The 17,024-nt window shown below is 43.8% G+C and overlaps 1 pseudogene; it reads right to left on the bottom strand.

Moving 5' to 3' along the window:
• LOC132390961 (disintegrin and metalloproteinase domain-containing protein 12-like) overlaps positions 1–17,024 on the bottom strand; it is a 169,352-nt pseudogene that overhangs the window by 1,544 nt on the left and 150,784 nt on the right.

The following is a 17,024-nucleotide window of genomic DNA, read 5'->3' as shown; positions in this document are numbered from 1 at the left end:
CATGAGCAGGGTATCACAAACACAAGAAAATCTGCAGATGCTGGAAATCCAAAGCAACACACACAAGATGCTGGAGGAACACAGCAGGCCAGCAGCATTTATGGAAAAGAGTAAACATTCAGCATTTCAGCCCAAGACCCTTCTTCAGGACTGGAGAGGAAGGGGGAGAAGTCGGTACAAAGTTGGGAGGTGGGGAGGAAGAAGTATAAGGTGGCAGATGGTAAGTGAAAAGGGAGAGGGAGAAGGGATGAAGTGAAGAGCTGGGAAATGGGGAAGAAGCTGGGAAGAGATACAGGGTGAAGAAGAGAGGCTGTTCTGATCAGTGAGAACAGAACACATGGAAGAAAGTGAAGGGTGAGGAGCACCAGACCACCTATTTCAATTCTACTTCCCATGTCAGTCAGTGGGCTCCTCCACTGTCCAGATGAAGCATTGCTCAGGTTGCAACACCTCATATTCCATCTGTGTAGTCTCCAACCTGATGGCACGAACATTGATTTCTCTAACTTCTGGTAATTGCCCCTCCCTCTCCTTCACTATTCCCCATTCCCGTTTCCCTTTCTCACCTTATCTCTTTATTTGCCTATGACCTCCCTCTAGTGCTCCTCCCCCTGCACGTTCTTCCATGGTCTTCTATCCTCTCCTATAAGATCCCCCCCTTCTCCAGCCCTGTATCTCTTTCCCCAATCAGCTTCCCAGCTCTTTACATCACCCCTCCCCCTCTCCCAGTTTCACCAATCACCTACCACCTTGTACTTCTTTGTGCCCTCCCCCTCCTTAATCTGACTCCACCCTTCCTTTCCAATTCTGAAGAAAAGTCTTGGCCTGAAACTTTGACAGTTTACTCTTTTCCATAGACGCTGCCTGGCCTGCTGAGTTCCTCCAGCATTTGTGTGTTTACTCTTTTCCATAGACGCTGCCTGGCCTGCTGAGTTCCTCCAGCATTTGTGTGTTTACTCTTTTCCATAGACGCTGCCTGGCCTGCTGAGTTCCTCCAGCATTTGTGTGTTTACTCTTTTCCATAGACGCTGCCTGGCCTGCTGAGTTCCTCCAGCATTTGTGTGTTTACTCTTTTCCATAGACGCTGCCTGGCCTGCTGAGTTCCTCCAGCATTTGTGTGTTTACTCTTTTCCATAGACGCTGCCTGGCCTGCTGAGTTCCTCCAGCATTTGTGTGTTGCTTGAGCAGGGTAGGAGGGACCTTTGATGTTACTGGCCATTTCGTGACACTGTTCTGTATATATGTCCTTGATGGCAGGTAGTCTGTTCCAGGTGGCCAGTGTGAAGAGGTGAAGGAGAGATGAAAGGCAAGATATGGGCCAAACCCTGGCAATTACCAATATTTCAGATGGAACTTCTGCTCAGCATGGGCTGGTTGGGCTGTAGGACCTGCTTCCATGATGTAGGACATCCTGCGATGGGTGACGAGGGGTGACTGGCAGAGGGTCAAGGGGAAAAAGAAGGTGCAGCAACTTATCATTGCCTAGGAGGTGGAGGAGCCTGAGAAGGAAGGAAGGTGATGCAGTTTGTGTTTAGCCTCTCTTTGGCATGGGACAAGGCTGAGGACAAACAGGTTGGTGTGGAACTAAAATGGCTCAGCTAACGGGTTTCAGAAGGCCTGGCAGACAGAGTGCAGGTGCCTGGTCTCACTAGCATCGAGGAGGCCACAGAAATATAGAAACATAGAAAACCTACAGCACAATACAGGCCCTTCGGCCCCACAATACTGTGCTGATCATGCACTTACTTTATAAATTACCTAGGGTTACCAATAGCCCTCTATTTTTCTAAGCTCCGTGTACCTATCCAGGAGTGTCTTAAAAGACCCTATCGTATCCGCCTCCAGCACTGCCACCGGCAGCCCATTCCGTGCACTCACCACTCTCTGTGTAAAAAACTTAACCCTGACATCTCCTCTGTACCTACTTCCAACTTAAAACTGTGCCCTCTCATATTAGCCATTTCAGCCCTGGGAAAAAGTCTCACGATCAATGCCTCTCATCATCTTACACACCTCTATCAGGTCACCTCTCATCCTCTGCCACTCCAAGGAGAAAAGGCCGAGTTCACTCAACCTGTTCTCATGAGGCATGCCCCCCAATCCAGGCAACACCCTTGTAAATCTCCTCTGCACCCTTTCTATGGTTTCCACATCCTTCCTGTAGTGAGGTGACGAGAACTGGGCACAATACTCCAAGTGGGCTCTGACCAGGATCCTATATAGCTGCAACATTACCTCTCAGCTCCTAAACTCAATCCCACGGTTGATGAAGACCAATGCATCGTATACTTCCTTAACCACAGAGTCAACTTGTGCAGCAGCTTTGAATGTCCTATGGGCTCGGATCCCAAGATCCCTCTGATCCTCCACACTGCCAATTAATACTATATTCTGCCATCATATTTGACCTATCAAAATGAACCAGCTCACACTTACCTGGGTTGAACTCCATCTTCCACTTCTCAGCCTAATTTTGCATCTTATTGATGTCGCGCTGTAACTTCTGACAGCTCTCCACACTATCCACAAAACCTCCAACCTTTGTATCGCCAGCAAATTTTCTAACCCATCCCTCCACTTCCTCATCCAGGTTGGAAAAGGTACATATGAATCTCTGCCTCACCTAGAAGGGCTGTTGGGGCAATGGATGGTGGGGGTGGAGTGGTGGGACAGGTCTTGCACCTTCACCAGTTGTAGGACAAAGTGCCTGGGTAGGGCAAGGGATTGGTGGTGAGGGGATAGCAAATCCAGAGGTGATACTGGGAACAGTAGTTGGACATGGACTCAATGGGCTGGAGGGTGTGTTTCTGTTCCGTAATATTCTATGACTCTGTGACATGATTCTGTGGACTGAGCTGTGAAAATTTCACCCACCCGTATGATTTCATTGAAACATTATGGAAGATCTCCTGCTTTTGTTGAGCTTTCTCCTACCTGGCGGCTGGATTTTCCAGAGTCAATCACATACCGAGAGCAGTTTAGCACAATACCGGCTCTTTGACTCAGGATGTCGTGCCAATCTATATGACACCACTATCATCAATCTCACCCTTCCCTCCCTCATAGCCCATAACTCTTGTTGCATTAAACTGTATAATTGTTATTTCCTTTGCACGTAAACAGTTTATACCTGATATTGTTTTACATAGCTACCCATATACATGTACTATGTAGTATGTTTCCTAGTGGTCACATTATGTATATACAGTACTTCAGTGTGTCCCCAGTGGTTCTTTGTCTCTTTCTAGAAACTCCTTAGTATCACATTGTTTGAACAGAGGCAACCGACTGGTTAGCTCTTAACTGCAAATTTGAATGGAATATCTCTTACCCATGGGTACAATAAGAGCTGAACACATTGCCCCAGTCTTTTTCCAGGTCTTTGTTCTCAGCTATTCGGGTTTTGCAACTCTGCATTTCCAATACTCTTTGTTTGATTAATGATTAATAACACAATTATGAAGCAACAAGTTGTGCGGGTCTTGACTGCCAAAAGAACCAGTGTTCTGCATTTCACTTTCAACTATGTACCTATTAAATGTATTGTATCACTGCCCTTGGAAAAGCCCACCTCTCTCATCTCCCCTGAACAGCTCTCTCCTTTCATACAGATTTGTGCATTCACACACTTGGTTCCGCTATTTAAGACTGGCAAACCTAAGCAAAGCTGACTTTTATTGCAAACATACCCACGCTGGCACGCTTTGTATCCTTGATCTTTGTCTACACCACAGTTCCCAAACGCACTCCCTTCCTGATTTATAACTTCATAGCAAGCCTTTGCAGCAGATCTGGCATCTGTCGAGAGAATAGAGATGAAAAAAGACAATCAACAATGATTGAATGGTAGTGCAAACTCCTGTCAGGAGAATGGACTTGAGGAAAAATTAAAGCTGCGTCCTTTGTTGGAGTAGATATTTTTGGAGTGGTCAGAGTTAGAGTGGACATTTTTAGGCTTTATCCCTGAGGCTTCGGTGAGGAGAGGCTTTAGTAAGAAAAGCGGAAAAAAGCTGTAGGTAGATTTCCTCACTCCTAGCCCCCCCCCCCCCCAATAATGTTTTTCATTTCTTTATAGTTGCTCAGTTTGAATATTAGAGGTGTCAGGCAGGATAGTGGAATGTTCCTTTTGTGGGATGTAGGGGGGCAGGGAGACATTGAGTGTCACTTACAACTACAGCTGTGAGAAGTACACCCAGCTGCAGCTTCTGACACTGCATTGAGGTGTTGGAGCTGGAACTGGATGAACTCCAGATCATTTGGGAGGCTGAGGGGGTGATAGGTTGGACACATAGTGAGGTAGTTCCACCCAAGGTGCAGAACACATAACTCTGAGTGACAGTCTGGAAGGGGAAGGGGGGTTAAGGAGTCATTACTGAATACCTCTGTAGCCATCTCCCTCAACAGAATACTGCTGGGGGTGATGACCTAACAGAGGAAAGTCACAGCAGTCAGGTCTCTGGCACTGAGTCTGACTCTGTGACTCTAAAGGGAAGGGGGAGTTCTGCAAAGTGAGTTCAGGGAGTTATGTGTTAAGTTAAAGGGAAGGAACTCCAGGGTTATGATCTCAGGATTCCTACCCAAGCCATGTGCTGCTGAGACAAGGACTAGGAAGATTATACAGTTTAACATGTGGCTAAGGAGTTGGTGTAGGAAGAAGGGCATAAGATTTTTGGATCATTGGGCTCATGTCCAGGGAAGATGGGACCCATGCAGAAGTTTTGCAGCACTGAGCAGCAGCCAGTTGGAGAGATCAGGAGCCTGAGAAGACATACGTCACTCAGATTTGCTGATCGAGCAGAAAAGACAGTGACTCATGGCAGTTTTAGAGCTTTGAGCACTGGCCAATCAGCATTCAGGATTGATCAGCAAGAATAAATTAAAGTAAGGCAGAGGCAAACAGAGTGGCCTTCACTGGAGTGAGCAGAGTCAGAGTGAAGACTGATGTTTTAGCTCTATGAGGTTTCAGTGAAGAGAGGCTTCAGTCAGAGAAGGCAAAAAACGGTATAGGTAGAGTTTGGTAGAATCACATCCACTCACATCCATCATCATGAAGTGTTTCATAAGGCTTGTCATGAGGCATATCAAGACCCTGCTGCCCCCGACACTGGACCCCCTGCAGTTTGCCTCAACCGCTCAACAGACGATGCCATTTCCATCACCCTCCACCTGCCCCTAACCCACCTGGACAAAAAAGACAGATACATTCGGATGCTGCTCATAGACTTCAGTTCAGCATTCAACACAATCATCCCTCAGAAACTGATTGGAAAGCTGAGCCTACTGGGCCTGAACACCTCCCTCTGCAACTGGATCCTAGACTTCCTGACTGGGAGACCTCAGTCAGTCCGGGTCAGGAGCAGCATCACCAACACCATCACACTGAGCACAGGGGCTTCCCAGGGCTGTGTGTTCAGTCCACTGCTGTTCACTCTGCTGACCCACAACTGTGCTGCAACACACAGCTCGAACCACATCATCAAGTTCACCGATGACACAACCGTGGTGGGTCTCATCAGCAAGAACAACGAGTCAGCTTACAGAGAGGAGGTGCAGCGGCTAACGGACTGGTGCAGAGCCAACAACCTGTCTCTGAATGTGAACAAAACAAAAGAGATGGTTGTTGACTTCAGGAGGGCATGAAGTGACCACTCCCCACTGAACATCGACGGCTCCTCGGTAGAGATTGTAAAGAGCACCAAATTTCTTGGTGTTCACCTGGCGGAGAATCTCACCTGGTCCCTCAACACCAGCTCCATAGCAAAGAAAGCCCAGCAGTGTCTCTGCTTTCTGTGAAGGCTGAGGAAACTCCATCTCCCACCCCCCCCCATCTTCATCACATTCTACAGGGGTTGTATTGAGAGCATCCTGAGCCGCTGCATCACTGCCTAGTTTGGAAATTGCACCATCTCGGATCGCAAGACCCTGCAGTGGATAGTGAGGTCAGCTGAGAAGATCATCGGGGTCTCTCTTCCCACCATTACGGACATTTACACTACACACTGCATCCGCAAAGTAAACAGCATCATGAAGGACCCCATGCACCCCTCATAAATCGCTTCTCCCTCCTGCCGTCTGGGAAAAGGCTCCGAAGCATTCCAGCTCTCACGACCAGACTACGTAACAGTTTATTCCCCCAAGCTATCAGACTCCTCAATACCCAGTGCCTGGACTGACACCTTGCCCTATTGTCCTGTTTATTATTTATTGTAACGCCTGCACTGTTTTGTGCACTTTATGCAGTCCTGGGTAGGTCTGTAGTCTAGTGTAGTTTTTTTCTCTCTGTGTTGTTTTTTTACATAGTTCAGTCTAGTTTTTGTACTGTGTCATGTAACACCATGGTCCTGAAAAATGTTGTCTCATTTTTACTATGTACTGAACATAGCAGTTATGGTCAAAATGCCAATAAAAGTGACTTGACTTGACTTGAATGTAAAAAAGTTTTTTTTTCATCCTTCTTTACATTTGTTCATTTAGAACAGAAGAGATGCCAGGCAGAATCGTTAGATACTCCTCTTCAGGAAATGGGATCTGGGAACACAGGGAGACATCAAGTTTCCTTGACGACTACACCTGTGAGAAGTGCATCCTGCTGCAGTTTCTAACACTCAATGTTAAGGATTTGGATGTGGGACTGGATAAAGTCTGGATCATTTGGGAGGATTAGGCTGTGACAAACGGAACATATAGGGAGAATAGTTACACCCAAGGTGCAAGACACAGGAAACTGGATGACAAGAAGGGGAAAGGGGTTAAATAGCAGTGATCTTTGGGCTCTTTTCCAGGAAATGTGGGACCAGTATGGAAGAGACTGGATGGGGACTAATATCCCAGTGGGAAGGTTTGTTAATGCTGCATGGTGGGGTTTAAACTAGAGTTGCAGGGGACAGGAATCAGAGTGCCAGAACAGTTAGTGGAGATGTTGTTAAGACTTCAGACAAAGTCAGGAATCTAAAGGTTGAACATGGTGTGACTAGTGTCCTGAGCTGTGTATATTTCAATGTAAGAAGTATTGTAGGAAAGGCAGATGAGCTCAAGGCATGGATCAACACCTGGAATTATGATATTGTAGCCATTGGTGAGACTGGGTTGCAGGAGGGGCAGGACTGGCAGCTCAATGTTCTGGAGTTCTGTTGTTTTAGACATGACAGAGCAGGAGTGATTAAAGGAGGAGGGGTGGCATTACCAGTCAGGGAAAATGTCATGGCAGATTGGAGAACTTTCTTACTGAGGCATTATGGGTGGAACTGAGAAATAAGGTTAATAAGGCTACATTACACATTACCCAACAGTCTGAATGATATAGATTTGTAGAGAGATCACAGACTGTTGCAAGGACACAGAGTCGATAGACGTGAAACAAATTGGCATCAACTTCATAGACTCGATACAGATTACAGGGGAGGAAGTGTTTGCTGTCCTGAGACAAATCAGAGTGGATAAATCCCCAGGGCCTGACAAGGTGTTCCCTCAGACATTATGGGAGATGTGCAGAAATTGCTAGGCCTTAACAGGGATATTTAAATCACCCTTAGTGACAGGGGAGATACCAGGGGATTGGACAATAGTCATTGTTCTGCTGTTTAAGAAAGGCTCTAAAAATAAATCAGGAAATGGGAGGCTGGTGAGCCTGACATCAGTAGTGGGAAAGTTATTGGAAAGTTTTCTAAGGAACTAGATATACAAGTATTTGGATAGACATGGACTGATTGAGGTCAGTCAGGATGGCTTCACATGTCTAACCAATCTTAAAATTTTATGAGGAAATTACCAGGAAAGTTGATGAAGGCAAGGCAGTGGGTGCTGTCTACATGGAGTTTAGTAAGGTATTTGACAAGGTCCCACGTACGAGGTCAAGAAGGTTCAGTTGCTCGAGGAAGTAGTAAATTGGATTAGACATCGGCTTTGTGGGAGAATCCAGAGAGTGGTAGTAGATGGTTGCCTCTTTGACTGGAGGTCGTGACAAGTGGAGTTTTGCAGGAATCATTGCTGGGCCTGTTGTTTGTCATCCATATCAACAATCTGGATAACAATGTGGCTGGGGGTGTAGTCGATAGTGAGGAAGGCTATCATGGCTTGTAGTGGGATCTGGACAAGCTTGAAAAAAGGCAGATGAAATTTAATGCAGGAAAAGTGCATATTGGTAGCTCTAAATATGGTATGTCTTACATAGCGAACAGCATGGCACCGAGGCGTGTGGTAGAACAGAAGAATCTAAGAATACAGATCTATTATTTATTGAAACTGTCATCACAGGTAGATATGGTTGTAAAAACAGCTTTTGGCACATTGACCTCCATAAATCCAAGTGCTGAGTACAAGATGTGGGATGTTATGTTGTAAAAGTCATTGGTGAGACCTAATTTGGTGTATGTGTCCTGTGCTGGTCACCTACTTACAGAAAAAGATGTAAATCAGTTTGTAAGAATGCAGAGAAAAATTACAAAGATGTTGCTGGGTCTGGAGGACTAAAGTTATAAGAAAAGATTGAATAAGTTAGAACAGAGGCAACGTATAGTGAGACTTCTAGCAAGGAAAAGCTGAAGGTAGGGCAAAATTGCAGTCAACAGGATGAGTTGCAATGAAAAAGGCGGATAAAGTTGAAAAGGGTGAATGCAGGACTGGAAGTGTAATATTTGAAGCAAGTAATATATGGAATAAGGTAGATGAACTTGTAGCATGGTTACAGATTGGCATGTATGACATTATGGACATCACTGAATCTTGTCTGGGAATTTCATGTCTAAGGGTCAGCAGAGGAGATGGTGTAGCTCTGTTGGTAACAACTGAAATCAAATCATTTAGAGGTAGTAAGAATGTGGACTATAAATTACAAATGGAGATAGAAAATGCATGTCCAAAGTCTTGGGGGGATGTCAATTTGCAGGTAGATTGGGAAAATCATGTTGGTGCTGGATCTCAAGAGAGGGAATTCTTGGAATACCCACGAGATGGGTCTTTAAATCAAGTCAAGTCAAATCACTTTTATTGTCATTTCAACCATAACTGCTGGGTCAATACATAGTAAAAATAAGACAACATTTTTCAGGACCATGGTGTTATATGACACAGTACAAAAACTAGACTGAACTACATAAAAAAAAAACAACACAGAGAAAGCTACACTAGACTACAGACCTACACAGGACTGCATAAAGTGCACAAAAACAGTGCAGGCATTACAATAAATAATAAACAGGACAGTAGGGCAAGGTGACAGTCCAGGCTCTGGGTATTGATGAGTCTGATAGCTTGGGGAAAGAAACTTGTTACGTAGTCTGGTCGTGAGAGCCTGAATGCTTCGGAGTCTTTTCCCAGACGGCAGGAGGGAGGAAGCGGTATCAGGGGTGCAGGGGTAAGAGCAGATCATGTTTGAACTGACTAGGGAATCAGCTACTTTGAATTGGGCACTGTGTAATGAACCTAAATTGATTAGATAGTTGAAGATAAATGAGCCTTCAGGGCAACTAATCAAAATATGATAGAATTCACTCTTGAAGTTTCAGAATGAGAAGCTAATGTCAGATGTATGAGTATTATAGTGGAGTAAAGGGAATTACAGAGGCATGAGAGAGGAGCTACCCAATATTGATTGAAAAAGAACACTGGCAGGGATGACAGCAAGCCGCAGTGGCTGGAATTTCTGGAAGCATAGGATATATACATCCTAAAGAGAAAGAAGTATGTAAAAGACAAGATGTCACAACCGTGGCTAACAAAAGAAGCCAAAGTCGACATAAAAGTCAAGGAGAGGGCATATAATAGAGCAAAAATTTGTGGAAGATGGAAAATGAAGGCAAGCTAGCCAATAATATGAAAGAAGATACTAACAATTTCCTCAGATTATAAAGAGAGGCGAGAATGGATATTGGTTTGCTGGAAATGAGGCAAGAGAGGTGTAATATGCGTCAAGGAAATGGAGGATGAACTGAATAAGTATTTTGTACAATACTTCACTATAGAAGACACTAGCAGGATGCCAGAACTTTGAAAGTGTCAGGTGTGAAGTTGCCGTTATTAGGAAGAAGGTTCTTGAGAATCTGAAAGGTCTGAAAGTAGATATGTACACCCCAGGGATCTGAAAGAGGTGGCTGAAGAGATTGTGGAGGCATTATTAATAATCTTTCAACAATTAATTAATTCTGGCATTGTTCCGGAAGAGTAGAAAATTGCAAATGTCACTCCATTCTTCAAGAAGGGAGAGAGCCAGAAGAAAGAAAATTATAGACTAGTTAGTCTGAGTTAGCCTCAGTGATGGGAAGATGTTGGAGTTGATAGTTAAAGGTGTAATTTTGGAGTACTTGGAGGCATATAGAACACAGAAATCTGCAGCACAGTACAGGCCCTTTGACTCACAACGTTGGACTGACCATGTAATCTAGTCTAGAAGCTGCCTAGGATATCCCTAGTACATAGCCCTCTATTTTCTAAGCTCCATGTACCTATTTAAGAGGCTCTTAAAAGACCCTATTGTATCTGTTTCCACCACCGCTGCCACTGTCAATGCATTTACCACTCTCTGTGTGAAAAACTTACCCTTGACATCCCCTTGATACCTTAAAATTTCCAAGCACCTTAAAATTATGCCCACTTGTATTCACCATATCAGCAAGTGATAAAATTGTCCATAGTGTTCATGGTTTCAAGGGAAAATCTTGCCTGGCAAATTTGTTGGAACTCCTTGGAGAAATAACATGAAGGATAGACAAAGTAGTATCGGGGGATATTGTGTACTTGGATTTTCAGAAGGCTTTTGAGAAGGTGCCGTACATGAGGCAGCTTAGCATGGGCCCATGGTATTCCAGAAAAGATACTAACATGGATAGAGCATTGGCTGAGTGGCAGGAGGCAAAGAATGGGATTAAAGGTAGCCTTTTCCAGTTGGCTGCCATTGAAGAGTGGTGTTTCACAGAGTTCTGAGTTAGAACCAATTATTTTTACGTTATATGGCAATGACTTGGATGATAGAATTGAAGGTTTTGTAGCAAAGTTTGCAGACGAGATGAAGATATGTGGAGGGGCAGGTGCTTTTGAGGAAGCAGAGAGGCTGCAGAAGGATTTAGACAGATTAAGAGAATGGGCAAAGAAGCAGCTGATGATATAGGAGTAGAATTAGGGCATTTGACCCATTGTTTGCTCTGCCATTTCATCTTATCACAAGCCATTCAGTCCTGAAATCATTCTTGTGAACCTCCTTTTAACCTTCTCCAGTTTCAATACATCCTTTCACAATACTCCAAATGAGGCCTCACGGTGCTTTATAAAGTCTCAACATTAAATTCTTGCTTTTATATTCTAGTCCTCTTGAAACAAATGCTAACACTGCATCTGCCTTTTTCACCACAGACTCAACCTGCAAATTAACCTTTAGGGAATCCTGTATAAGGACTCACAAGTCACTTTGTAACTCAGTTCTTTGTAATTTTCCTCCATTTAGAAAATAGTCAACTCTTTAATTTCTTCTACCAAAGTGCATGACCGTACACTTCCTGGCACTGTTTCTTTGCCTATTCTCTTAATCTGTCTAAGTCCTTTTGTAGCATCTCTACTTCCTGGAAAGTACCTGCCCCTCCGCCTATCTTCACATTGTCCAGGAACTTTCCAACAAAGCCACCAATTCCATTATCCAAATCATTGACATGTCACGTAAAAAGAATTGATCCCAACACAGACCCCTATGGAACACCACTAGTCACCAGCAGCCAACCAGAAAGCCCTCTTTTCCCACTCTTTGCCAACTGACAATCATCTCTTCCTTGTCCATGCTAGAATCTTCCCTATAATACCATGGGCATGTAGCTTCTTAAGGAGCCTCATGTGTGGCACCTTGTCAAAAGCCTTCCGAAAATCCAAGTATACAACATTGACTGATTCTCCTTTGTCTATCCTGCTTGTTACTTCTTCAAAGAATTCCAACAGATTTGTCAGGAAAGATTTTCCTTTGTTGACTACGGTGTATATTATCATGTGCCTCCAAGTGCCCTGAAATCTCATCCTTAATTGACTCCAAAATCTTCCCAACCATTGAGATCAGAGTGAATGGCCTATAGTTTCCTTTCTTCTGCCTCTCACCTTTTCTGAAGAGTGGAGTGTTATTTGCAATTTTTCAATCTTCCAGAACCATACCAGAATCTGGTGATTCTTGAAAGAGCATTACTAATGCCTCCATGATCTTTTCAGCCACCTCTGTCATAACTCTGGGGTGTACATCATTTGATCTAGGTGACTTAGAACCATTAAACCACAGAACATTACAGCACAGAAACGGGCTTTTTGGCCCTTCTTGGCTGTGCCGAACCATTTTTCTGCCTAGTCCCACTGACCTGCACCTGGCCCATATCCCTCCATACACCTGTCATCCATGTACCTGTCCAAGTTTTTCTTAAATGTTAAAAGTAACCCACATTTACAGCTCATTCCACACTCCCACCACTCTGTGTGTGAAGAAGCCCCCCTAATGTTCCCTTTAAACTTTTCCCCCTTCACCCTTAACCCATGTCCTCTGGTTTTTTTTTTTCTCCCCTGGTCTCAGTGGAAAAAGCCTGCTTGCATTCACTCTATCTATACCCATCATAATTTTATACAGCTCTATCGAATCAACCCTCATTCTTCTATGCTCCAGGGAATAAAGTCCTGTTTCTTAAGTCACGGCAACATCCTTGTAAACTTTCTCTTCACTCTTTCAACCTTATTAATATAATAGACTTACCCACCTTCAGACATTTCAGTTTCCCAAGAACATTCTTTCTAGACCATAAGACATAGGAGCAGAATTAGGCCATTTTGCCCATTGAGTCTGTTATGTCATTCCATCATGGCTGATCCCAGATCCCTCTCAATCCCATACACCTCCCTTCTTGCCATATCCTTTGCTGCCCTGACTGATCAGGAAACGATCAACTTCTGCCCTTAATATATGCACCGACTTGGCCTCCACCCCAGTCTATGCCAGAGCATTCCACAGGTTCACTACTCTCTGGCTAAAATAAAATCCTCCTTCCCTCTTTTCTAAACGGTTATCTATCAATTTTGAGGCTGTGTCTTCCAGTTCTGGATACCCCCACCAGAGGAAACATCCTCTCCACATCCACCCTATCTAGTCTTTTAAACATTCAGTAGGTTTCAATGAGATCTCTCAATTTACAGTAACGTCACACACTTCATTACACCTGAAACTTCTATCATATTGCTAGTGTATAGTACGTATTCCTGTCATCAGCTATTTCATTGTCCCCCATTACTATCTCTCTGGTATCTATGTTGCCTTACAATAAACACGAGGTATGTAAGAATGGAACAGCAGTATCATGAGGACTTTAACTTGCACATAGATTGGGTGAATCAAGTTGTTCGGGGCAATCTTGAAAAGGACTTCATAGCATGCTTCAGTGAAGACTTTCTTGAACAGCATGTTGCTGAACCAACAAGGGAACCTGCTATCTTAGATCTGGCCCTGTGCAATGAGACAGGTAAAATTAGTGGTCTTGTAGTTAGGGATCCCCTTGGAAAGAGTGATCACAATGTGACTGAGTTTCACTTACAAGTGGAGAGTGCAATAGTTCACTCTAAAACCAGTGTATTATGTCTGAACAACTGAGACTACAATGGGATTAGGGAGGATTTGGCTAGTGTAGACTAAGAACACAGGCTATGTGGTGGGATGGTTGAGAAACAGTGGATGATTTTCAAAGAGATTTTTCATGGTGCTCAACAGAAGTATATTCCAGTTAAAAGTAAGGACAGTGAGGGTGGGGAGAGTCAGTCATAGATTACTAAGGAAATAAAGGAAGGCATCAAACTAAATTGTGTTCAGTTCTGGTCACCTCATTATAAGAAGGATGTGGAAGCTCTGGAGAGGGTGCAGAGGAGACTTACCAGGATGTTACCTGGATTGGAGAACAAGTCATATGAAGCAAGGTTAGCAGAGCTGGGACTTTTTTTCTTTGGAGCATAGAAGAATGGGAGGGGACTTGATGGATTTCTACAAGATTCTGAGAGGCATAGATAGGGTGGATAGCCAGTTCCTGTTTCCCAGGGCACCAATAGCAAACACCAGAGGGCATATGTACAAATTAAAGGAGGGAAGTTTAGGGGAGACATCAGGGGTAGGTTTTTTTTACACAGAGGGTTGTGAGTGCCTGGAATGACTTGCCAGGGATGGTGATGGAGGCTAAAACATTAGGGGTATTTAAGATCCTCTTGGACAGGCACATGGATGAAAGAAAAATGGAGAGTAATAGGGAAATGTGGGTTTAGTACTTTTTTTAAGGATTATATGGGTTGACACAACATGGAGGGCTGAAGGGCCTGTACTGTGCTGTAGTGTTCTATGGTTCTATGGTAAAAGCTCATGTGTACAAAGTTGCTAAGAGTAGGGGGAAACTGGAAGATTGGGAAAACTTTGAAGGCAACAAAGAACCATGAAGTAAGCAATAAAGAAAGGGAATCTAGATTATGAAAATAAACTAGTACAAAATATAAAAACTGGATAGTAAAATCTTTTATAATTATATGAAGTGGAAAAGGGTGACTAAAGTGAATGTAGATCCCTTGGAGAATGAGAAGTGGGAATTGATATTGGGTAATGAGAAAATGGGTGAGGATTTGAATGACTATTTTGTTTCGGTCTTCACGGTGGAGGACATGTCTAACATGCCAAAGAGAAATGTTACGGATGCAATGGGAGTTGAGAACCTCAATACAATAGCTATCACTAAAGAGGTAGTGCTGAACAAACTTGTGGGCCTGAAGATATGTAAGTCCCTGGTCCTGATGGAATGCATCTCAGGGTACTGAAAAAAATGGCAAAAGTTATAGTAGAGGCTTTGGTGATAATTTACCAAAATTCTCTGGACTCTGGGTAGGTCCCAGTGGTTTAGAAGATGGCAAATGTCATGCCACTGTTCAAAAAATGATGTAGACAAAAGGCAGGTAACTATAGGCCAGTTAGTTTAACATCTGTAGTTGGGAAAATGCTTGAAGCTATCATTAAAGAAGAAATAGTGAGGCATCTGGAAAGAAATGGACCCATCAGGCAGACACAGCATGGATTCAGCAAAACAGGTCCTATTTGCCAGACTTAGTGGAGTTCTTTGAGGATATAATGAGTGCAGTAGATAGAGGGGAACAGATTGATGTTATTTACTTGGGTTTCTAGAAGCTGTTTGAAAACATGCCACATAAAAGACTTATCCATAAGATAAGGGGTGATGTATTAGCATGGATAGAGGATTGATTAATTGATAGAAAGCAGTGAGTTAGGATACATGTGTGTTATTCTGGTTGGCAACAATTGGTGAGCGGTGTGCTGCAGGCGTCGGTGCTGGGCCTGAAACTGTTCACGATATACTGTTACGAAGGATGAACAACTCTGATGGGCAGAAGGGTATAGAGTTGCCCATTTTTTTTTCCCTCCACTGGGAAGAATTACAAACCATTACTGTTGCCAGGCTGCTAATGAGAGAGAAAGAGATGGAACAAAAACATATTGGGACTGGAACATTTGCTTCAGACAAGGGAGAGATAACATCGGGGGAGAGAGACCATATTATGATTCCTGTAAGACTTATGGCTCCAGAGAGGGCTGTTTACTTGGTACTATTCTGTTCATTAAAATTCCTCAGTGGACAGCCGGAGTGGGCTGGTTTGATGGACTAAGCCATTCAAAACTGATTGACACCTGAGACCCCGTGAGTAGGGATAAAAGTGAGGTCTGGGGAGACACCCCTCAGACACACCAGGAGACACACCAAGAGACACACCAGTGAGCACTGTTTAAGTGTTGGAACCCACGAGAAGGTGTGGGGCATCGGAAACCGAACGAAGGATCCGTCAATTTTAACTCAGTGTTTATAGAGAGGCCGGTGGGGGCTTGTGTGTGTGTCCACCCTTGCCTGGGTGACGAGTCCACCATAGAAGAACGGTCCAGCTAAAGGACAGAGGGGTCATACCTGAATGGCCACAACAACACATCGATGGATCAAGAACGTAAAGGAAGGTTTGACTGACTGTAGCTGTCACTGTTTTCTCTCTCTCTCTCTCTCTCTCTCTCTCTCTCTCTCTCTCTCTCTCTCTCTCTCTCTCTCTCTCTCTCTCTCTCTCTCTCTCTCTCTCTCTCTCTCTCCCCCCCTCTCCCTCTCTCCCTCTCTCCCTCTCTCCCTCTCTCCCTCCAACAGTTACAACAAAAGAACCAACAACTACCTCAGCCTACATGAACTGAACTGAATTTTATACTTTCCCATGATAATTCATTATCCCCTAGACAACAATAGAGCTTGTTTATTATTGATTATTATCATACCCACACTTTTAGGTTTAGTATTGCTAACGTGTATTATCTGTATATTTGCATTGTTGATATTGATTTGTATATTTTACTAATAAACACTGTTTTGAAAATAGTACCAGACTCCAACAGAGACTTCTATCTTTGCTGGTAAGACACCCAGTTACGGGGTACGTAACAATACATTAAGGATCTGGAAGAGGGTGCCAAGTGTTGTGTATCTAAGTTTGTTGATGATACGAAATTGTGTGGAAAAGCAAATTGTGCAGAAGATACAGAGAGTCTGCAGAGACATATAGATAGGCTAAGTGAGTGGGCAAGGGTCTGACAGTACAATGGAGTAGAATGTTGGTAAATGCAGGGTCATCCACTTTGGAAGGAAAAATGGAACAGCAGCTTATTATTTAAATGGTAAAAAATACAGTATGCTGCTGTGCAGAGGGACTTGGGCGTGCTTGTCCATGAATCACAAAAGGTTGGTTTGCTAGTGCAGCCGGCTGTCAAGAAGGCAAATAGAATGTTGGCCTTCATTGCGAGAGGAATTGAATTTAAAAGCAGGGAGGTTATGCTGCAACTATACAGGGTACTGGTGAGGCTGCACCTGGAGTACTGTGTGCAGTTCTGGTTTCCATACTTGAAGAAGGATATACTGGCTTTGGAGGCAGTGCAGAGGAGATTCACCAGGTTGTTTATTCTATAAGGAGAGACTGAGTTCCCTAGGACTATACTTGCTGGAATGAAG

The sequence above is a fragment of the Hypanus sabinus genome, chromosome 3 (genome assembly GCF_030144855.1).
Source record: "Hypanus sabinus isolate sHypSab1 chromosome 3, sHypSab1.hap1, whole genome shotgun sequence".
NCBI classification, from domain to species: Eukaryota; Metazoa; Chordata; class Chondrichthyes; order Myliobatiformes; family Dasyatidae; genus Hypanus; species Hypanus sabinus.
The sequence above is the reverse complement of the archived record's forward strand: the minus strand, read 5'-3'. Positions and strand labels throughout refer to the sequence as shown.